The sequence below is a fragment of the Tenrec ecaudatus genome, chromosome 15, assembly GCF_050624435.1.
Source record: "Tenrec ecaudatus isolate mTenEca1 chromosome 15, mTenEca1.hap1, whole genome shotgun sequence".
NCBI classification, from domain to species: Eukaryota; Metazoa; Chordata; class Mammalia; order Afrosoricida; family Tenrecidae; genus Tenrec; species Tenrec ecaudatus.
In genome coordinates this window covers 108,657,511-108,677,084 of record NC_134544.1, presented here as the reverse complement: position 1 = coordinate 108,677,084, position 19,574 = coordinate 108,657,511, and the positions used below count along the sequence as shown (strand labels likewise).

The window sequence follows — 19,574 nt, the reverse complement described above, 5'->3', positions numbered from 1 at the left end:
GTTATTTTGTCATATCTTGCCCTATCCGGGAGTCTCCCTTCCCCCCCTTCCCTGCCGTCCCTCTCCCAGGGAGGAGGTCACATGTGGATCCTTGTAATCAGTTCCCCCTTTCCAACCCACTCACCCTCCACTCTCCCAGCATCGCCCCTCACACCCTTGGTCCTGAAGGTATCATCCACCCTGGATTCCCTGTGTCTCCAGCCCTCATATGTACCAGTGTACAACCTCTGCCCTATCCAGCCCTGCAAGGTAGAATTCGGATCATGGTAGTTGGGGGGAGGAAGCATCCAGGATCTGGGGGAAAGCTGTGTTCTTCATCAGTACTACCTCGCACCCTAATTGGCCCATCTCCTCTCCTGAACCCCTCTGTGAGGGGATCTCCATTGGCCAACACTTGGGCCTTGGGTCTCCACTCTGCACTTCCCCCTTCATTCAATATGGTATATATGCATGTGGACTTATCTGGATAGAATATGTACGAATCAAATAGATGACATTTGTGAAGAGATGTGATGGACAAGCTTAAAATCATCAGTCAGAACAAGGGCAGGCACCATGTGAGAAAAACACATCAACTGCTCCTATGTAGGGCAAGGTTGAAACAGAAGGAAATCAAAACAAATCCAGGAGAGCCCAAATAAAACCTCGAGTTATCTCACCTGAATGTAGAGACCATCTCAAGAATAGAGTTGAACACTGGTAATTAGGGACTATGTCAACAATACACGCCTGGCTAGGGGTGGAGTCACATTGGTCATCTAGGTCTCAGCCTTAATGATAACTCCTTCATGTCATAAGTCTTTTGTGTAAACAAAGATGATCTCTCTCTCTCTCTCTCTCTCTCTCTCTCTCTCTCTCTCTCTCTCTCTCTCTCTCTCTCTCTCTGTCCCTACACCTCCTACCTACTGGAACTCTGTCTGCCTGTAGGGGTGCCCATGTGGGCCACCCAACCCTGAGAACTGTGAGCTCCATGCGGTGTTTGCACTGACCTAGGCATCACCAAACTTGGGCATGCACCAGCCTGGGACCTTCCTGCCTCCCCATTCACTGTTCTGCATCACCAGCCTGTAGTTAGTGAGCCTGGAGATGGTCCTAGTTTGCACTGGACTTGTGGACTTGAGTTTGACAGGGCTGGATGCTTTCATTTGCTACCAGATTACTTGTAGGTTTAAAATTCAGCTAGATGACTGTCACTGGCTTTGCTTTTCTAGACAAACCAGCCTCACACAAACACTAATGACCAAAGGTGAAATATGTCGTGGAATAATACCAAGTGCATCTACAAGAAGTCAAAAGTTATTAAAAAGACAAGAAAGAAAACCAAGGGAAAGCCAGAAGAGACTCTAAAACTTGCTCTTGAGAAGACAAGCTAGTTTTACTTGAAGAAAGTATTAAGTAAATGAGCTGAACAGAACATTTCAAAGGGTGGCTAGGAGAGATAAAGCAAAATATTACAATGAAATGTATTATAACAAAATATGCAAAGACCTGAAGAAAACCAAAAAGAAAGAACATGTTCAGCATATCTCAGGTTGAAAGAACTGAAGAAGGAAAAAAAGAAAAAGAGCCATTCGTTTGAGGGCAAAGCGTTTTATGGACAAAATATTGACTAGGGCAGGAAACATCAAAAGAAGGCAGAATGAATGTGCAGACTCATTGCTCCAAAGCAATTAGTCATTGTCAAGCTGTGCAAGAGAGTAGCACAGAATCAAGAACGGATGAGACTCAGGAGGAAGTCCAAGCTGTACTGAAGTCGTTAATGAAAAACAAGGCTCCAGAAAATAATGGGATTAAAGTTTAAATGTTTCAACAGATGGAATTACATTCTAAATGTTTCACTAGATGCAGACTGGATGTGTCCTCTTGTCTATGCCGAGAAATTTGAAAGGCAGCGACCTGGGCAACCAACTGGAGGGGATCCATATTCATGTCCTTTCCCCCAAAAAAGTGATCTGACAGAATGCATATATTATTGAACAATGTCATCAATATTACATGCAAGTGAAATTTGGCAGACAATAGTCAAAAATGATTGCTGCAGTACATCAACAAGGAATTGCCAGGAAAGAAATTCAAGTTGTATTCAAATGAGGAAGTGGAAAAATGTATCTCATTACTGATGTCAGATGGATCTTGGCTAAACACAGAATACCAGAAAGATGTTTACCTGTGTTTTGTTGACTGTGCATTGACATTTAACTGTTTGAATTATAACAAATTATAGCTAACAATGCAAAAAATTGGAACTTCAGAACCTTAATTGTGCCCACGTGGAACCTGTACATAGAACAAGAGTCAGTGGATGGTGCTGAATATCACGGTGTGATTGACAGTCAGAAAGCAACCATTCACCATACTTGTCCATCATCGTGATGAGCAAATAATCCAAGTAACTAGATTATATAGATATAGATAAGGAAAAGCTCACTATCAGGATTAGAGGAAGACAACCTGGCTTGCTAAACGTGTGGACTTAAAGCACTTAGTGATGAAGACAAAGAACCTAGCAATTAGTATGGATTACACCTCGACATAAAGACAATCAGAAAGCCTCACAAATAAGCAACCTCAAAAGAAATAGACAAGAGAGTGAAGCTGTCAAGAATTGCATTGTAAGCATTCCCACAATTAATGCTCTTAAGTGAAAGAGCCGAATGACAAAATGAATTGGGGGGGGGGGGAGCAGTGGTGTTTTCAGCAGTGGTGACACTTAAAGACGGATGTGTGCCTGACCCACGGTTATATTTGCAACGGCCTCCTACGAGAAGAAAGGCACGACCCCGAGCCAGATGGATCGTCACAATGGCTTCAACAGTGCGCTCAAACACAGGAAGGATGGTGGGGCAGCGTTTTGTTCTGCTGTGGGAAGGTCACTGTGACTCAAACACATAAACAATTTATGTACATTGGGGGGGGGGCGGACGGCTTCAAACATTTGTGGTAACATTTCATTATTATTTTGTTCCATCTGCATTTATCCATGAACTTTTTGAAACCCCTTTGGATGCGCGTGTGTGCGTGTGCGTGTGTGTGTGTGTCCTAGTGTTGTAATTTTTAAGTGCTTGCTTGCTTACCAAAAGGTTGGCATTTCAGATAGACCTAGATGCTCCAAATGAGAACGACCAGGTGCCCTATTCCTTTAAAGATTGCACCCAAGCAAGCCCCGTTTGGCAGTTCGACTCTGTTTCATGAGTCAGACTGACTCAGTGGTGCACAGGAACAACAATAACCTATAAACCACACTATATCCTGCATCGATAGTAAATTGTCATTTCCCCATAAATTCAAGCTAACGGCCTTATTGTGTGTGTTGAAAGACATCTAAGACTGTTTTCTCTACTGTGCGGATTTTGTGAAAAGACTGCTATATTTTTACAGAAATATTTAAGCTAGTGTTTAATGGTAGTTTCATACACAGAAAGAAACATGCCATGATCCTGAATTTGAAATACAAAGGATAAATTGGCTGATTCCCTAGGATTTCCCATTACTAATCCACTTTGAAATCCCGGGAAAAGACTAAATTTTGAATTGATTATGTGCAGGCCTTTCACATTTCCTTCAAACACATCCGACTTTGCTGCTCAAAGTTGCTTCCAGCCTAATGACCACCCATGTCAGACGAGTCTCTAAAGCAGTGGTTCTCAACCTTCCTAAAGCTGCGACCCTTTAATACAGTTCCTCATGTTGTGCTGACCCCCAAAACCATAACATTATTTTTCTTGCTACTTCATCACTGTAATTTTGCTACTGTTATGAATTGGGTGATCCCTGGGAAAGGGTCATTCTATCCCCAAAGGGGTCACGACCCACAGGTTGAGAACCACTGCTCTAAGCAGTCACACGCTTGACCCCAGGCATTAAGTTAGAGGCCAGGATGCTGCTTTGTGTCCATGTGAGCGCAGATTGCCACTTTGAAAATGTTCTAGGCTGTGTTTTGACCTCCACAGAAAAGCCCTCTGGTCCGTGTTCAGACTTCTCGAAGGAAGGAAGTCGATTTACCTTGGCTATAAAATATTTCTAGCACAGTAAAATCAGCTTTTCCTCCCTGAGCTGACATGGGTTTTATTTGTTCATTTTTGTTTTTCATTTGGAGAGGCTTTCCCTTGTGGCAGACTGGTCGTCTGCCTTGAAAATTTTGATTCGCCATGATCCTGCCTCTTCTAATGAGAAACTTCTGGTGACATATGCTTATTAATCTTATTTCAGAGGCACCTTCCCAGATGGCTTTTACCTGGGAAACATGTGTTGCCATCAATCCTTCTCTAATCAGCATCTTTGCCTGGCACCTGGCGCCCCACGCATCTGTGGAGGAGGACCACGAGCTGCTACTTTGGGGTTTTGCGTGGCCCACCCTTGGAAGTTAGACGGAGGATGGGATGTGAGACAAGTGGCCTACCTCTGTGATGTGAGGGAGCCTCGTCTCTCCCCCAAATACCCTTGTAGTCATTGACCTTTCCTGGAAAGGATTCAATTCACATTATTCGTTACGTTACAGTGTCAAAGTCATGGTGATGCGATGCCCTCTCCGTGTTCGCCCACACAGCCAGGCTGCCTTGAGGGTACAGCTGCACGCAGCAGGGACCTAATCACCACTTTCCAATGGCGAGGGAAGTGACGCGGAGATGGAAGAGCATGGTGGGGTTGTGTGTGTGTGTGTGTGTGTGTGTTTTCATCGGAGAGACCCTCTTCACCATTCCCGCATCCGCATCCTTTATCATTGTTTCAGTGAAAATTCTGCCCTATCCGGAGTCTCCCTACCCCCACTTCTCTCCCGTCCATATGACAAAATAACAATCTATAAATTATCAAGGGCTCATGAGGGAGGGGGGAACGGGGAAGGAGGGGGAAAAAAAGAGGACCTGATGCAGAGGGCTTAAGTGGAGAGCAAATGCTTTGAGAGTGATTAGGGCAAAGAATGTACGGATGTGCTTTATACAATTGATGTATGTGTATGTGTGGATTGTGATAAGAGTTGTATGAGCCCCTAATAAAATGTAAAAAAAAGAAAATGATTAGGGCAAAGAATGTACAGATGTGCTTTATGCAATTGATGTATGTATGTATGTGTATGGATTGTGATAAGAGATGTATGAGCCCCTACTAAAATGTTTTTTAAAAAACGAAAATTCTGCTCTATGCATTGCTTATCAAGGAGGCTGTTTTTCTATAAACAGAAACATTATTCCCGGAGGTAATTAGCCAATGTATTACATTAAGCAATGTGATGGGGAAGGGACTTAGTAGATGGGATACCCAGAATAAGCAGCAAATTGTCTGTGAAATATGAAACAGGCCAGGCTATCAGGGAAGGGGAGTTGGTGAGTTGTGAGTATGACAAAGGTATTTCCGCTTATCCCATATGCCCAAAGGGGATTTACTCTACTTTTACCTTATACTTCCGTCTGGTTTGCCTGCTGGGCAATTATTGTGTGCTCCTTGATCATTTAAACAACCATCATTAGGGCAATGCACATTTGATGTTTAATTAAATCTTCCATACCACAAGATTCCAACCACATTCCATCATCCGGGATCTTTAGAGTCTCTTCCGTACCATCGTACATACATATCTGCAATCAATTCTCTATGAGGCCTGAGTGCTAGAAAAATTATTTCAACTGCTGTGTTCTGGGACTTCCCTGCTAGCTCTAAGTAATCCCTTAGGAGGGAATGAGGGTATTTCTGTGGTTCTAATGATTATCTCCCTCATAAAACTGTGTTTAAAGATAACAGTGCATTTAATTGTAGCCTCGTTGTCATCACCCAAATTTGGTCTTAGTAAATGAATTCTATGGCACACAAGGAGAAATGGAATGACCATGGAAGGTTTCATTCTGCCTCTACCCATTTTCTATTTGTTTTGACCCATTTAATACTTGTCACATCTCCCATTCCCTCCGGCAGTAGGGCACTAAATTTCTGAGGTGACAAAAACTGCGTCCCAAATTTTCAGATTATAATTCATTATGGTTTCAGTTTACACAAAAATCACACTTGCCACCTATGTTATCTCGTGTTACTATTATAGAAATGTCGGGTGTATATGGCTTTAACAAACAAATGAACTTTAGGAGACGCAAAGTTCGAATCCAGGGTATCAGCTCCAGGGGAAGGCTTTATCTCTGTTACTCTGAGGAAAGTGCCTTGGTTCTTGTTAGCATCTGTGTGCTCAGCTTCTCCTGATCTAGGAGGTCCTTAACACAAGGACCAAAAGATAAGCGAAAACCTTAGCAATTTTCCCTTACACGGAGGGCCCTCCTCTCTGCTCATTGGTTTACGTGTCTTTGACATCACAAAAGAAATTGATTCAAGAAATACCCTAATCCTGTAGCTTTGATACTGCCTCATGACTATCATTGCCCCTGGCCCTGCGTCATTGTCATCATAAAGACTAGGATTTACAACATAGAGGATTACTACCCAGGACCGAGGTTCAGGGTTCAGCTAGGGATGCCGGGGCCCTATGGGACCCTATAGGACAGGGTAGAACTGACCCTGTGGGTCCCTGAGACCGTAAATGTATGCAGGGATAGGAAGCCACAACCTTCTTCCTGGAAGCAGCTGGTGGGTTCGAATTGCTGACCTTGCGGTTAGCAGCTCTAGGCAGAATCAACTTACTGACAGTGAAGGTTTTTTTGTTGTTTGTTTGGTTGGTTGGTTGGGGGGGGAAGACACAATTAAATCCAAATTATTTACCTATCAACCTCCAAGCCTGCATTCTTTCATTTCAACCCCAGACAGAGATTAAACAGTAAAACTTCACGTATTCACCCTTTATAAGCAAATATATTTTAAATGTAAAATTAGGTAAATGTGTTATGCCTATTTATAAAATAAATTTGACAAATGCTCCTCTGCTTAGATTAGAATTCTAGTGTACTGTGGTAGAAAGTTGGTTCAGGTTTACGACCTTTAGAATCCACATATTAAAAGGTATATATTTAACTATTAAAATTACTTATCAACACATTTTCTAAATATTTTATGAACAGAGCTTTTAAAAGAAAAGTATTTGAAGACAGCACTCTATAACTGCAATGCTCTGATTGAAAATGAAAATGATTCTTCTCTTTGACAAATTACTTTGCCTGCAAAACATGTATTTTACCAAGTGTGTTTCCTTTCTCCCTTATTTTTTTAGCTGATAAGTGGATTTATATTCTTGAAATCTGGTTTTGATTTCTGATAAGAACTTGAAAGGTGATGGAAGGAAGCAGGCTACATTGTGGCAGATTTTGGTCACAGTTCCATTTGTGGGGGAAAATAAAGTAGGGTGAAGAAGGTTGTTTCAGCCCACGAGTCTTGATTTGATGTATAAGGTCATCAGATGAAACATCAAGCGGAGATAGGCTTTCTGATCAGCTGTTTATTTTGGTTCCAGCTGACTGACAGTACAAAGAAAATATGTCAGCCATGAATATTAAGTTTCTTTCTAGTGTTTTTCTCCCAGATGGAAGCAATCTATACCTTGTAGCAATGCTTTTTCCATTTGATGTGTTTTCTTATTTAGAATTGCGGCAAAGCATATCGGTTGTCATATATGCCTTCTATCTTTACACTCTTCTATGTGGTTTTGTTTTTTTAAAAAAGGTTTGTCTTCGTTTCTTTGGAAATGCCCCAAACCAAAACATCCTTGTCCTCAAATGAGTTCCTTCTCCTGAGGACTCTCCTGGAAGTAGAAGGATGGTCCTCTGGGGCCCAGTGCTGTCCGTCTTTAGCTAAGCAAACTGCCCCATCTTGCTCCCACGACTGAACTTTCTCAAAAGCAGATCTACCTCAAGGCCATTGCACCGCCAACACTCAAGTCATTCCCTCATGTCCATTCTATTGACTCTGTCTAGACACGTGTTGATAAACCCACCTTTTAAAATGTTGACACCGTGCTCCAGTGTGATCAACACGGTGCAATAATAATAACTGATTTTACAGCAAAATCATGATTCTTAAAATGTACTTGTTTCCCCCCCCACTACCCCCACACTACAAAGGCTCTGTGAGGTAAACATTATTATTTTTCCATTTGAATGATGAAGCGTCTAAAGGCAAAACAGTTACACAACTTCCCGAGGCTATGTAGCTAAGAAAAGTGAAAAGACAGCATTTGAGATCCTTAAAGTCAAACCTCCTTCTCCTAATTAAACTATCAAGCATGGATTAATTTGAAGTTTTTGTTCCTCAATTATTAAAATCTGCCTTATACCTTTCAACAAAAATGGTTACATTAGGAATGGGGCCCTCCAAATGCATTTAAAGGCTATATTCTGATGCCTTTAAGTTTCTGTAAATTCTTTTCAGCCTATCCCCAGGGAGCCCAAGGCGAACCATATCTGAAGGAAGGGTTGTATGTTAGATCACTTTTCATGAAGCAACTCTTCTCCCTAGTCTTGTCCCCATGAGAAAAAGCACCTGACGGAATTCTCCTCAGCAATTTCCTTCACAGGATAAGAGAATGAACTTCTTTGAGGAGCTTCTGCTGTTTGGAGAAGAGGCAGAATGGCCCAGAATGCCTGCCTCTATGTCTTAGCTTCCTGACACAACTGTCAGTGCCTTTGAGGTCCTGAAAGGGTAGAGGTAACCCAAGCCCCAATCACTATGATCACAGACCATACTTTAAAATATTATTATTATTAATATTATTAGATCCGTCTCTAATCTGTTTATTATTTTTATTATTAATAGATCGGTTTCTAATCTGTTACTTTTCAAAAGCATTAAGATTCACGTACTTTAAGCAGCCGTCGCCATAGCTCATTTATTCAGGCTTTCATTTGTCTAAGTCGGTCACTGAGAATGTAACCTTGCTTCTGATTTGTTGCTGGCCCTTATTTGAATTGGAAGATAAACTTCACATGCGAACACTTCAAGCCTCATCCTGTTTCCTTTTTCCACGTGACAGCAATAAACAGATCTTGGCAAAACCTCAGCCTCAAAAGACATTTTTTAAATGAACCATACTGTAATTTCTTTGGAAGGATCTGCTGATAGGAGAAAGCACCATTCAGCATAATGAAGGTTCACAGGGTAACTTTTAAAAGAACACGCCTGCTTCTGGAAATGGCAGTGATTAGTGCACAGGAAGGTTGATGGAGTAGAAAGGACATGGCCTTGGACATGCAGAGAGGACTTCGGCCATTTTTGCATGATGAGGTTGTGATGTCATTTGATGATATGCCCCAGCCCAGTTAGGCTATGATTCTCCATACATGCACTTCATTTGAGATCCCATACCCTAGGGGGGTGTGGCCTGCATCATAGATATAGTCTAGCCGACCTTGTTCTCTTCCTTGATCCTGCATCTGACTCTCCATCTGGCATCTAGTTCTTGGGATGCAAGCCAGCAATCTGTAGCCTGGCCTCCAGATTTGGGGATTCATCAGCCCTTGCCAACAGCCTGCTGATTTGGGGGTTGTTGACCCCTGTATCCATGTGCATTGGGAAGAGCCCAATGCCTTATGAGCATCACATGCATTTGGGTCTTGAGAACCGCCACAATTGTCTGATATATATATATATATATATATATATATATATATATATATATATATATATATATATAGAGAGAGAGAGAGAGAGAGAGAGAGAGAAAGAGAGAGAGAGAGAGAGAGAGAGGCTCCAGTCGAAGACAGTTCTCACTTAGTTTGGGGTATTGAGTAAAGGTGCAAGGGGTGTACATTTCCAAGTTAATTTATATGGACCAATTCAGCACAGATTCGGTATTTCAGCTCAAGAGGTTATAAAGGGGGCTAATAGTTTATTTGGTTGGTTTGCTGACGCATAGATTAATTGGTGGCTATACTAAAGCTAGTTGAACCACTTGATCTATGTTGATATACTGTGGAAGATGGCACCCGGTGGTTTAGTGCAATCGGCATGTGAGAGTAGATGGGTTCTATAAATGCCACCTATGGAGAGCCTAGGGAAAATACCTTTAACTACCAGAGTGAGGAACACATTTATGAAGAGAGGCTCAGCATCCTTTGAGAATTTCGCGATGGTTATTGTATGCAAGTCAGAGTTGACTGGGAGCATTTCCCCAACGGACTGCATATCTATCAGTGAAAAAGAAGAAGGTCCTCCATGAGGTGGATTGACACAGTGGCTGCAACCATTGGCTCCAACATAGCAATTGTGAGGACGTCACAAGACCAGCCAGTATTTTGTTCTGTTGTACATAGATTTACTGTGAGTTGAAACTGACATGAAGGGTATTACAACGGGATTGATCGGACCCTGTTGTAATAGGGGCCAAGTGGTGGCACTTAAAGGATGAACACACTGTGGTCATGTTTACTGTACTGGACAGCAGAGTTGACGCAGACATCGGTCTTGCCGCTCCTGCATGAGCTCATGGCATGGCCTCCTCAGTGAGGGTGTCTCCAGGAGGGAAATACATGGTAAATCTACTAAGGATTTCCTTTATCTGTATAAGCAGAATTCTAGGTCAAGGAAATAGTAAGCAGTCTAACTGGAATCTTCAAGACATACAGCCATGACAGCTCAGCTGATTCCAAGACTTGAGCCAATTTACAGACTCACATTCTGTACATTTTGAATGAAGGAACAGTTGGATCCCCTTAAGCAAGAACTATGTTGCCAAAAATGTATATTGTTGATCTTTCTCCTAGCTTTCTCCAAAGGGATCTGTACCCTTTAACAAGCCACTATTTATTAGGGAAAAGGGAATAGTCAGAATGTTCAGGAATTGGTAGACATTGACTCTGAAGTGACACTATGTCCAGGAGACCGAAGACATCATGGTGGCCCCTCAATCAGATGGTGTTACTAATAGAGCGTTAGTTGAGGGCTGTCTCACTGTGGGTTGGGTGGATCCCTAACCTGTTCTATAGTGATAATTCACCATTAAACAGATATGCACAGCAACCTCTACAAAACTCCTGCCTTGAATTCCTGGCACGTAGAGTAAGGACTACTATTGTAGGAAGACCAAGTAGAAGCCTTTATAACTGATTCTACATAGGCAAATAGTAAAAAGCAATAATACTGCCACCATAAAGCACTTGCAGGATGCAGCGGTGGTGATTCCTACCATATCCTCATTCAACTCACCTACTTGTCCTCTGCTAAAACTGACTGTCCTTGAGCCAATGCTGACTCATAACGACCCCTTGTGGGTTTTCCCTCTGTATAGTAGAAACCCATCTTTCTCACTCGGAACTGTTGGTGGTTTCGAACTGCTGACCATGTAGATCATATCCCAATTCATAACCTCAAGGCCACCAGGGGATTATTATAACTTAATGCCAACTGTAGCTACATTTCCAGGTGTGGTTTCATTGCTTGACCAAATTAACACATCTCCAGGAACCTGGTATGCAGCTATTGATCTGGCAAAAGCCTTTTCCTCCAAACCTATTTCAGATGACTACTGAAAGCAGTTTACCTGCAGCTGACAAGGCCATCACTATATTTTCACTGTCATATCAACTCTTAAGTTCTAGGCCATAATTAGACTACAGAGACCTTGATTACCTTTCCCTTCCACAAGATTTCACAGTGGTTCGTTACTGATGTCATTATGCTGATGAGCCTATGAAGGAAGAATTATCAATTATGCTAGGCTAGACTTATTGGAAAGACATTTGAATACTTGTTAGGTGCTTATGAGTCAGTTACAACTCACTGGGACCCAACGTACCTCAGAAACACTGTTTAACCTGAACTATGCTCACAATTGTTAGGTTCAAGCCCATTGTTTCGGCTACTGCATCAACCTCAATCATGGAGGACAGTCCTCTGTTTTTTTCACACCCTATTTTACTAAGCATGATGACATTTTCCCAGAATTAGTCTCTCCAGATAACATGTCTAAAGCACTTGAGACAAAGTCTCACCATTCTTGCTTTGAAGGAGCATTGTGGCTGTACTATTTGCAAGACAGATTTGTTTTATCGGCAGTCCATGGTAACTTCAATATTTTCCCCTAACATCATAATTCAAGTGCATAAAGTATTCTCCAGGCTTCCTTACACATGAGGCAGTTAAAAATACCATGGGCTGGTAAGGCATATCATAGTTTTCAAAGAGACAGCTTGTTCTTCAACATTTTAAAGAGATCTTGTGCAGCAGATTTTCCCAATGCTATTAACTACATCCTATGATTTCTTGACTGCTGATTCCACAGGGACTACTAAAATGAACTATATCATAACAATGATTGCTAGGATATCACACCACAGGACAGTGTTTTATTCTCTTATATGCCTTTATGTATTATGTGTATGTATTTATGTATGTATGTATTTATATGCATGTGTGGTGTATATATATTTCTAGAGAGCTCAGGCTAAGATTGAGGAATTGAAATCTTTATTTAAATTCACTGAGCTTTGGTTTCTTTTTTAAGAAGAGATAATTAATAATAAACAACTTTTATGGCTGTTGCTATAAATAGTACTAAATATGCAAAAATATAAAAGCTAGCTATTTTATGTTCTTCTTGCTGTTATTTCCTGATGGGTCATTGAGATGCAATGATTAAATATTGCTAATGGAAAGATTGATGGCTTGAACCTGCCCAAGAACCTCTCCTAGTAATCTGATTTTGTAAAGATTTGAGCCAATGGAAAACACTACAGGAAAGTTCTAGTCTGTTGGACGAGGTTGGTATGCATCGGAATTAAGTCAATGGTCCCTAATAATAATAGAAAAATGTCTACAAGGTGAGCTGAGTGGATGCAGTGAACTCCATGCATGTCAAGATGTACCTGTGCCTTTATCATCCGCTGAGCTTGGTTACAACTTACCAGGCATCAAGCTAGGCAACAAATATCTGTAACTATTAAAAAGTCCTCATATTTTAAAAACTCCATTTATCAAATGGAGAAGGTTGACCCTCCAAAGGAAGATACTCAGAGAAAGAGATCCAGTTGGCTGAGATTTTTCATTGTATTTGTTGACCCTTTAACTGGAACTCACCCAGTTCCCAGGCATGGATACACAGGGAGACTCTGGTCTCCACTTTTAATGGCACTGACATGCTGCAGGGTCAAGCAGAGAGCACAGATGTTTGGGAAGCCTCAAGGTCCTGGGCTGCACTGACAAAGGCGCCATCTGACTGCAAGGCTGCCCCATTAAGCAGGATCCTGCAGAGAGTTCTGATCTAAGCACTCCATTGCAAAGCTGGCCAGCTGAAAACCCCTGGGGTGGCCTTAGCTGAGATGGGAACACAGGCCAAAAAGAATAAACAATCTAGGTAATTGAGTTTAATGATAGAGTTCTAGAGAGAGACTGCTAAAAGGGAACCGAGAAGGATGCTTAGAATTTCTGATAAACATTTATGATAATGGTGTTAGGCTCTGAAAATAACAACAACAACTAAAGCACGCATACGAAATCACACAAAACTAAGAATCTATTTAAGAATGCAATGGGTTCTGGGAAATGGACATAATAAAATGAGTAAAGAATCCTACTTAACATGAAACCCTGGTGGCTACTTGAGTTAAATGTTGGGCTGCTAACAGCAAAGTCAAGGCTTCAAACTCACCCAGTAACTCTTTGGGGGAAAAATGAGGCTGTCTGTTTCACAAAGATTTTTGTTTTCAGGAACTCTACAGAGCAGATCCACTATGTCCTGTTGGGGCTTCTTATGAGTCCTATGAGTCTGAATCAACTTGATGGTAATGAATTTTTTAAAAAACAATGTGTTCTTGCTAAGCACTTGCCTGTACTGTATGTCCACGAGAAAGCTACATAATCTCTCTGAGCCTTAGGATCATCATGTTAGCAAGTCCTTCTTTAATGTTTATCTTGCAGAATCAGACTACAGCCCTGGTGGGTGTAGTGCTTGCCTGTGTTTACCATTGGGCTTGTAACCACCAGCTAGTCTGTGAGAGAAAGGTGAGGCTTTATACTCCCATGAAGATTTACAGTCTCAGCCACCCACAGGGGCAGTTCGAATCTATTCTAGGGCCACTAGGCGTTGGAATCCACCCCCTAGCAGTGAATTGCAGAGTCAGAGGATGTTTGATTATATGGTTTTATATAAGTCACATATATCTTAGTTGAGTTTTTGATTACTGTCCCATGGTAGACATCTGAATAAATAAAAGCAATTGCTACTATAAGAGACATTACATATTCTTCTCATATAATTATTACTTATATTTAGAAAATAAACATTTTATATGTAGGCAGGAAAACTAAAGACCAAGAAGATAAATTAGATGCCTTCGTTTTTAAGAAATCTACACTTTCATGTCAAGGTCAATTTTTTAATTAAATACTTTTATTGGGAGCTCTTACATCTTTTATCACAATCCATATACTGATCCAGTGTGTGAAGCACATTTGCTGCCATCATTATTTTCAAAGCGTTCTCTTCCCACTTGAGCCCCTGATATCAGCTCCCCATTGATTCCCACTCCTTCCCCCACCTGCCCTCCTTCACAAACCCTTCATAAGTTATAGGTTATAATTTTCATATCTTACATTGTCCTCCATTGCCTCTCACCCACTTTTCCATTGTTGTTCATCCCCCTGAGAGGGGGTTATAGGTTGATCCTTGTGATCGATTCTCCCTTTCTCCCCCCACCTTCCCCTAATCCTCTACTCTCATTGTTAGCCATTGGTTGTTTATCTATCCTGGATTCCCTGTGTTGTGGGTTCTCATCTGTAGCAGTGTGCATGTCCTGGTCTAATCCAATTTGTAAAGTAGAATTGAGGTGATGATAGTGGGGGGAAGCAAGCACCAAAGAACTACAGGAAAGTTGTGTATTTCATCAGTACTATACTGCACCCTGATTGGCTCATTTCTTTCCTGTGACGCCTCTGTAGGGGGATGTCCAATTGTCTAGAAATGGGCATAGGGTCTCCTTTCCTCACCCCCCTCCTTATTCACCTTGGGTATGATTTTGTTCTGGGTCTTAGATGCGTGGCACCAGATCCCATCAACACCTCATGGTCACACAGACTGGTGTGCTTCTTCCATGTGGGCTTTGATGCTTCTCAGTCAGATGGCCGCTTGTTTATCTTCAAACGTTTAAGACCCCAGACGCTATTATCTTTTGATAGCCGGGCACCATCAGCCTTCTTCAGCAAGGTCAATTTTAAAGTATACCTCATTTCTCTGGATTCCAAATTTCTTTCTTTCTACCACATGGTGGTCCACCAAATAAGTGTGCAAGCATCAGTTAACTGACTTTATGTTGCATATATGTCAGAGGATAAACCTTTGATTGGTGATCAGTGCTGGAAAAATTTGGTCGGTGTAGGTGTTGTTTGCAATGGAGTCATCTCTGACTTCGGGTGACTTCAGTTGTAACAGTTGAAAATATTGCCCAGTTCTGCACCGTCCCCACAGTCTGTGGTGTGTTTGTGCGCACTATTGCAGTTATTCGTTTCCCTAACTCTTTCTGTTCTCTACATTATGCAGAATGATTTTCTCTTCTAGTGACTGGTCTGTCTTGATAATATGTCTAAAGTAAGCAAAGTCTCCTCATCTTTGCTTCTAAGGAGCATCTGACTGTATTTTAATTCTAATTATGGTCCACTAGAATTAGGTGGACAGACAGGGCAACTTCTCTTTGGTTTTTGAATTCTATACTTTCATTCCAAGGTTTAAAACTCTAGGGGGTTGATATTTGGAATAATATAAATGCATAAGACTCTTGGACTTATGGGAAACCCTTTATCCTTGGATATCACATTGCTTTTATGGAAGTCAGCATACATTACTTCACGTCTCTTCACATCACCGCATCTATCAGTGTACCTGCATGTTAATAGCCTTATTGATGCTGCAGTCATCTTGCTCACCTCCAGGACCGAGGTGGCAGGGCATCCCCGGCTCCCTGCCCTCCCCCCCCCCCCCACTTCTCTCACTGTGGTTAAAGTCACAGGGAGGGCCGCATGCTGCGGGGGAGTGTATGATGTTCTTGATGTCATCCAACAGCTCGTCGCTTCTTCTGCCATTCGGTTCAATGCACCAAATATAATGTTGAGAAGTTATCTCCATTCAAGTGGGATGTAGTCAGAGTCACAGCTGGACTCTGGAGGACTTATTTTCTTTTCTTCAACTTCAACTTGAACTTACTGATTGTCGGAGACCCACCGTCAGCTTCTGCCCTCAGGGTGATGCTCTTGTGCTTTAGCTTCATTCCACGCCCCCACGCCCCCCCACCCACATATTGATGTCGTCAATGTAGTCTATCCGGTGAGGACCATCTTGCTATTAGGAATAAGATTGCCCTCTTCAGACTTAGCGCAAATGCTTTCTCAGCATCTCATATGCTCACGAACTTTATTCTTGTGATCAGTTCCTTTCTCTCTTCACTATGGATTTTTATCCCTTTACTGTCTGACTCCGATCCCATGGACAATTCTCTCTTACAGGAAAATATACACCCCTTGGTGGGACATCTATCCAGTGATTGCCCAGTTTCTTTGGTATCCTCTCTGAGTAGTATGTGTTTAAATAGTATGGATGAAAAGAAAAAAAAAGGGAGGGGGCGGCCTGCGGCCTGGAGCTGATGCCACCTGGCCCCAGGTACTATCATCCACGCCCCCATGTGGGCTTCTTTTTAAGCCTCTCTAGTGCCCACCCCTACTCTCAAGCCCATGGAGCACGCGCGAGACTACCCACTGTTCGGGGGCGCTTTCTCCACCATCCTCCCGCCCGGGACCATTGATGTAAGTGACATCCGGCCGGCCGGTCCCGGATAATCAGGAAGTTTTCTGCCACCGCGCCACCCATCAGAGCCTCATTGTGGAACTGCTGGAGGTGCAGGGTGAGGAGGCTGCGCGGCACCATTTTGAGGATGTTGGCCGGGTGCAGGGAGCTAGGGGTGTGCACGTGGAGGCTATGCGGCCGCTCCCTTTGGAGAACCTGGCCTTAAGGGGCTGCTGTCTAGGGGCCTGGATCCTCTCTGGCAAGCAGCAGATAGCGATGGAAAACCAGCAGGTGGCAAAGGAGGTAACACTACATCAAGCCTTGTTGCGACTGGCTCAGTACCACATCGACCTCCTCCTCACCTTCAATCAGCCCCACCTGAGAATGGATCTTGTCATGGCCCTGATAATGTATCATCCCTGCCCTGGAGCCTGGGCGACTTTGAACAGCTTGTGACCAGTCTGACCCTTCATGATCCCAACATCTTTGATCCCCAGTAAAGATGCTGAAGCAAGAAGCTGGGGCCTGTGCCATGCTGCTACTGTGAACCTGTGGGTCTACGCCTGCCAGGGGAAACATCAGACACCTCCACTTTGCAGAAAAAAACTTGCTTTATAATCGAAAATAAATAAACAACAAATAAATAATGTGGATGTAGTAACTGTCTACAATATACCAATATACCCCCAGTCTGCTCCTTTATCCCCTCCCTCCTCTGAAATCCACACGCTCACTTTTCTGTTCTTTAGTATTGGATCTAAGCCATCTTCAGCAGAGTTGTGCATGTTGTCCTTCATGACCATCTTCTTCTCTAAGTCACCCCCTTCAACTTGTCCTTGTCCTATGTACATCACTGCGCGTTTACTTAAATGGTCTGGTGCTTCTCTGCCAATCTCTAGGACTTACTGATAACTACACAGAGCCCAGGTTCATAAGAGATCCTCACATCAGATTCCTTTGATTCTAAGGAATCAGACCCAGCATCTGATAACTTCACATTTAATCTTAAAATAATTGTTAAAAATAAGATTCTGGTTCCACATTCAGATGGTGTCCAAGATACCATATGTCGTTTCCATCTTATTTTATTTGCTGCTCAAATGGTGTTTATTTTCTCACTTGATTTATTTCCCTTTTAGAAAACAGCTGTCCACGCTGCCTTTAAAAAGTATGAGTGGGTGTCTTTGTATCTTACCTAATATATATTGAGAGTCCATATTTTGCTTGCATTATCTTATATCATCTTTACGACTGCCCTGTAAGATAGTGACTGGCCACAGCTCCTTTGTAGACAATAATGAGGCTCAGAGAGTTTAAGTGACACATTCAAGTTCAAATGACCAATGCCATAACAAAGCCAGGATCCAACCCCATGTTCTTAAAAAAAGGTTTGACATGTAGGGAGAAAACGGGGATTGGGATCGGGACACAGTTAGTGCTTCTGGGACTGTGAGAAAGCTACTGAGTATAAGAAACAAAGAAATTTGTTCAACTCGAGAAATACCAATAAGATATCTCATCGCACATCAAAAAGTCCAGAAATGGGCCACAACAAAATCAGTAGCTTATGAATATCGCAAAGTTCCTTGCAGTCACTGGAGTTGGGTTCATCCCAAAATATTTTTTATTATAGTTGCAAATCAGTTAAAGTGGTTACAGAAGCTCCCTCTGGTAGGGCAGGTTGGCTAGCTTTGTCCAGGGAAATAAATCCAGCAACATTCATGTGTGCATATAACAAGAAGTAATCCTACATGAAGGCATCCCAGCCAAGTCCAAGTGGATACAAGCCAGAGCCCTCTTCTGACTCAAGTAGTTGCAGGCTAGTGACACCCAAAAGTGAAGCATGAAGCAAGATCACAGGTCGCAGGTCAGTGGGTGCAGAGTCCCAAGGATCCAAAATTGGTGGAAACATGGCGGGACCCAGACAGCTCTTGCGGTCAGGCAGCCCACACGGGGCAAGGAGATTCCCACAAAGAAAGAAGGTAAAGGCACAGAGAGTGCATGCTCAGTGTCTCTCTCTCTTATACAAAAAGGCTTATGACACCAAGGAGGTGTCACCAGGCAGCTACCCAGTTGATAGACTGGGCCCTGCCTCTGCCTTATAAAATACAGCGGGAAGGAAAAACTGTCAGAAGTCAAGTAGATCTCATTATCCATTTCAATGACAAAATCAGTTACAAATCCCTCTCTCAATCAATCCTGGGCAGCAGTGGGCCTAGCATTATTGGTGAGACTTAGCCCTATCAGGATTTATCTAATTCATGTTGAACGAGTGAGGGATAGGAACCAGACGAAACACTAAGCTTGAGCAGTATGTAAGAAGAGAGCATGACTATCATGGAGCCAACCGAAAGGGTCTACTCCAACGTTTAAGGAAAGAGTACGCATATCATTTCTAACTAACCTGTCAATATGTGTTTATGTATGTGTATTAGCCCCGCTTTGAAGCCATTTTCTTTCCAAACGAAGAGTCCCATCGTGGGAAAGAATTTTGAGTTGGTCATCACGCATACATTTTTTTCTCCCCAAAGCTTTATTAGCTGCTATGATGACAAGATCCGTAAAATAAAGCATGCTTATTATGGTACCAGGAATGCTTAATTATCCATCATTTGGTCTGTGACTATTCCGGGTAGAATTTCCAGTTCTTCAAAATGCAGCAGTGTGCTAGGGGAATAAGCTCATTCCTAAATCATCCATAGGTTCATGCATTTTTTAAAAAAGTTTTTTCTTTCGAAACAGGTTGTCCAAGCTATATAATCTCTGATCATAACCAGCACATTGAACGTCATTCAACGGCTTCCCCTTGTTAATCCTACCCATGCCTCAGATGCCCAGTGCTGCTCTCATCTAACACGTATCTCTAGAATAGTCACGTTCTAAATACCTTTCCTCACTCCGTCTAGGCCTCTAAAGGAAACCACATTTTCAAGCAACACTT

The 19,574-nt window shown here is 42.4% G+C and overlaps 1 protein-coding gene and 1 pseudogene across 1 annotated transcript in view; both read left to right on the top strand.

Annotated features, from left to right (window-relative positions):
- Positions 1–19,574, top strand: part of HS6ST3 (heparan sulfate 6-O-sulfotransferase 3) — a 1,040,890-nt gene that overhangs the window by 948,182 nt on the left and 73,134 nt on the right. The window lies entirely within an intron of this gene.
- Positions 16,582–17,133, top strand: LOC142427279 (ran guanine nucleotide release factor pseudogene; annotated as a pseudogene).